The 4,634-nt window shown below is 30.7% G+C and overlaps 1 long non-coding RNA gene across 2 annotated transcripts; it reads right to left on the bottom strand.

Annotated features, from left to right (window-relative positions):
• Window positions 1-1,187: 1,187 nt before the first annotated feature.
• LOC141451640 (uncharacterized) lies at window positions 1,188-4,356 on the bottom strand. 2 transcript variants are annotated; one of them, XR_012456969.1, is made up of 4 exons: window positions 3,505-4,356; window positions 2,795-3,086; window positions 2,564-2,729; window positions 1,188-1,344 (listed from the first exon to the last, which is right to left on the bottom strand). It is a non-coding gene; the product is annotated as an uncharacterized lncRNA (long non-coding RNA). The 2 variants fall into 2 exon arrangements; XR_012456970.1 differs by having other exon boundaries at window positions 2,564-2,714; window positions 3,505-4,355.
• Between the last annotated feature and the right edge of the window lie 278 nt (window positions 4,357-4,634).

Raw genomic sequence — 4,634 nt, 5'->3', positions numbered from 1 at the left:
TCTGCCTTGGATGCACGTGGGAATGCTGGCGCAGGTGTTTTTACTTCTGACTTCCAGATCGCCGAACCGGTGGGACGTTTTTGTTGTAATTTTGACGGAGAAGTAAAAGCTGTTCTATTAGCACTAAGAACGCTCCAAAATGAGGCAGTAAAGAAAGCAGTTTTGTTCGTTGACTCACAAGCAGCCATTCAGGCTTTAACCAGCCTTGTGAGTAGTGAGTCGTACGATGTTTTAGAAGCACAAATGCTTATAGGAGAACTTTTGTCCTTGGGTTGGGAAATATGCCTGCAGTAGATACCCAGCCATTGTGGTATCCAGGGTAACGAAGAAGCAGACCGTCTTGCAAAAACTGGATCGCTAAAAGATCAACCGCAAGCTCCTCTGGATTACGCGACAACGAAAAGACTCCTACGTCATAAATTTAACTCCGAGGCGATAGAGAGTTTTGAAAGGCAGGCAGAAGGAAAAAAGTGGAGAGTTCTGCTTGAACAGGGAGGACGAATTCCCCATAACCTCCCCAGAAACGAATTAGTTGCCTGTTTCAGACTAGCCACTGGACACGATTACCTGCAGGCTCATCTTGCCCGAATTGGAGTCGTGAACAGCCCTATCTGTGTGTTGTGTGGCGTTGGGAGCATGACTGGCTCTCACCTAGATGAGTGCCAAGCTCTTTTAGACATTCAACAACTGCCAATTAGGCAGACTGATAACTATAAGTATCAATCTATTTTATATTGGACTGCTCGAAGTCGAATGGCTGAACGCCAATCATGACTTGGCATTTGGAAAAAAAAAAAGATGAAAAAAGAAGTTCATTTTCAATAATTACTAAACAAATTTCAACTAAAATTGTACAGAAAGTCGTTTTTCTAAAATACAGAATTCAGAAATGAGGGCATCAAAGAAATTATTTGGGAATTTCAAGTCATTGCTGATATTTAGTTTCTGTTGAACTTATCGACAATTTGAATAAAGTTAATAAAAAATATTGATCAACTTTTACTCGAAGATCGGTTCGCTTCTTCGAGCATTAAGAAAAGACTTTTCAGAATTGATTATTGATTATATATTGAATCTTAAAGTTTAAATTCTCATGTAAAAATTTTAAAAATAAATTATCACTTACCCACCTTATAATTTAAGTAGCATTTCATTAGCTCAAATCCAAGGTTGTCAAATTAACTGCATCAATTAATAACAATTTTATTTTAAACTTTTAAATAAGATAATAGTTCGATATAACTGTATTTTTTTATATTTTACACAATAAAAAAAGAGAATAATTCAACTAAATTTAAGCACTTTAAAAAATGGTGACGTCAGAAGGTCCTAGCTATCCAGAATCTGTAACAATATAACTTTATTTAAAAAAATTATTTAAAAAATCCAAATTTGATAAATTATTCTTTATCATAAATAATATGGTATATTTTTTCTTTAAAATAATATAATTATTTTAATATATAGTTTTAGAAAATTTTATTTTTTTAACTAATTTTTCGTTTTTTGTGCTTAAAATTAATTATTAAATAATTAAAATATTTTAAAAATGTTTAATTAGTTCTAAAAATGAATTATTAGTAATTTTAATTATATTTTTTAATGAAAATACTCTACTAGTTCCCACCCCCAACGAATTGGACCAGTCCATCTCATGGGATAATCTCTATAACATCGTTCTTTTTATGTAAGTACAATTAATTTATTAATTATAATAGAATATGGAACCCCAAATACATTATAATTAACTAATATAATTATCTAAATCAAGACTAGAAAAGATTTACCAAGATTAATAATTAGATTAGCCATTTACTGGATTCCCAAAGTACAAGATGGCGTTAGTCCAGCAAATTCTTTATTAAGTTTTAGGCTTTAAAAATCACTGAATATAACATTAAATTGGTAAATTTTACTTCTTTATATTATTTTAAACAAATCTGTAGTATTTAATGATTCGTAAAAACTAAATGGATACCTTAAAGTTACGAATACAAAATCAAGGCTGGGAGATTGGCTAATCTATTAATTCTAAACAATGTTTTAAGTTGGCTTTTATCATTATAAATAATGTTAAACAATTTCAAAAGATTTTATTACTGCTTAATACATTGTTTTAAACAAATTGTTTGCATCTTAAATGCTGCATGGCAAAAAAAAAAAAAAAAATTAAGACAAGAATGGGGAATAGGATAATTCATCAGTGCAGAATCTTAAACAAACATTTAATTCTACTATTTATGGACTATTAACCATTAAATGAACCTTAAAAATTGTTGATTTTTACTAATTTTATTATTTGAAAAATATTTTTCATGATTTCTAGCATTTAAAATGCTGGATGGACACTCTTAAAATTAAAAATAATGAACAGGGTTTAGAAAAGCCTTGATTTGTTGTAATGGCTAGCTTAAATTTTAATATTACTTCAATAAACTGTTAAATGATTTTTTAATTTGTGTGTTTAAATTAAGAAAATCACTTTTATAATGAATCAATCTACTTAGATGTGATTCAATGAATTAGCTACAGTTCACTCAAGATATTCTAATTTGATACATACCTGTTAGTTTTTTGGGGAAAACTTTGATAGATACTCTTCGGCTTTTTCTGAGATTAATTGTCATTGTAATTTTCCTACTTATCACATTAGTTGGCTTATATTTATCATTAGAAAACTCCTTTTCTGTACTGAATTTCTCTATTACTTCAAACTAGAAATCAAATCACTGAAATGAAAGAGGGTACCTTGTTAGACAAGAGTAAAAAAATAAGTATCTTAATAAGAACATACCTTAACTTTCAGATTTCCTTTTTAAAACTAAGTTTTTAGTCAAAAATTCTTTTACACCTAATAACTCATTACTCGGAGGTAAAAATGCATTAAAATAATATTCTTCTCTGATTCCAGGTGCGCGATTTTGTGGTGTGTCGTCGTTTTGGTGCTTGTGTCCAGTGTCCATGAACTTATGATGAACTTAATTGTGAAAGCTGTGCCACAATCTGGAAACAGAGTGTTGTCGTTTACGTGCTTGTGTCCAGTGTCTATGAACTTATGATGAAAGCGGTGCCACATACTAACACATCTGGGAACAAAGGTAATTACTTTGAACTTGAATGAAAAAAATGCATGTATTATGAATAAGTTCACTTTTTTAAACAGATTATGCCGTTGTTTTAATCAGTCTTCGATCTGCAAGTATTACCCATAATCTAGTCATAAATTTCCTTTATTTAAAACAACTCCAAGTCTTTTATCATTCACTGATGGTATTTGGAAATAATAAAATTATTTATGAATTCAATACTGTTTTACCATTCTAATTGATTATTATCTTTAGATTCTTAAACTCTTACTAGAATAATTTTGATTATTGGACAAGTTTTAGGTTGATTTCTTTGAAAAGTATATCTGAATGAGTGTTTGTCACAATTCTTTTAAAAAATAGGACAACTGAACTTTTGTACACTCATTTTCTGACAAAATTTTTAATTCATACTTACTCCTTGGCTCTGCGGTCCATTTATGGCATTAGTATCCTTCAGCAAGAATGTTTTAAATATTCAATAAATTTCACAATCAGCCTAGGTCCACCCTTATCCTTTTATCTACATCAACTCTTCTAATTTAGAGAGAGAGCCTCAAAGACCACAACCTTCCTTCTTCCAGAACTGTGCTAGACACTTCTTATTTTTGTTTTCTTTCCAAGTTGTTCAATATTCACGCCCCTTTGCTTTAGAATTTCTCTTAATGCTGAATAAACCCACAATCGTGCTTTCTATGGCTTGGTTCACTATATTCTTGGCCATAAGGGAGCTCAACTATTTGAAACATATTACTGATTTCAGTCTTTTCTATTAAACTGATTATGAATGATTATCCGAATCTTTAAACAATGAATTACGTTCAAAACCAAGATTTGACACCAAGTATAATGGTTTAATTAAACACCGTATTAGTAAATCACTAATTTGATTGTAACTGGTCATCAACAATTTTTATGTTATCCCGAAGGTAAATGTCAATTAACGGTCAAAATATCTTAGAGATGTTTGAAATTAGTATATATTAGTGATTAAAAAAGCCGAAAATAGTGAATATGTGCCAAATTCATTCACAACTCATGCCATCACAACGTGCAATCTAACCTTGCATAAATTTTTGCAATTTTTTCGAGAAGATTAATTCCGAATGATTGTTCCAAGTAATTTATCCAATTAAGTAAATTATTAAACGTCACATTTCACAACATTAAGATCACAAATACTGAAACTGAGTTGTTAAATACAAAATCTTCACATAACCTATTCTGTTCAACGCAAATTAAGAAAGATGAAAGCCAAGAGATGATGTAACTCTCCCCACCTATAACAATAGAAATAGAAATTAAGACCGGTGCCCTATCTAGGGACTAACGTTAGAAATTTTATCCTTCACAATATTGCAGGTACCCAAAACTACAGACTAGCTATTTTCACTTGTAATAGTTATTTTCATAAATTGCTTCTGCATATACATTGCACTTTTATGGTTTTTCTTACTTCAATTGAAGGTTTTATACAGGGCCGGATTTAGATGAAAAGAGGCCCTAGGCTATTCCACTTATGAGGCCCTTTCACCTCCCATTTTTAAG

This window comes from Rhodnius prolixus, unplaced genomic scaffold (assembly GCF_049639745.1).
Source record: "Rhodnius prolixus isolate KJV_2025 unplaced genomic scaffold, Rpr scaffold_14, whole genome shotgun sequence".
Classification (NCBI taxonomy): Eukaryota; Metazoa; Arthropoda; class Insecta; order Hemiptera; family Reduviidae; genus Rhodnius; species Rhodnius prolixus.
This window is presented reverse-complemented; position numbering and strand designations above follow the sequence as displayed.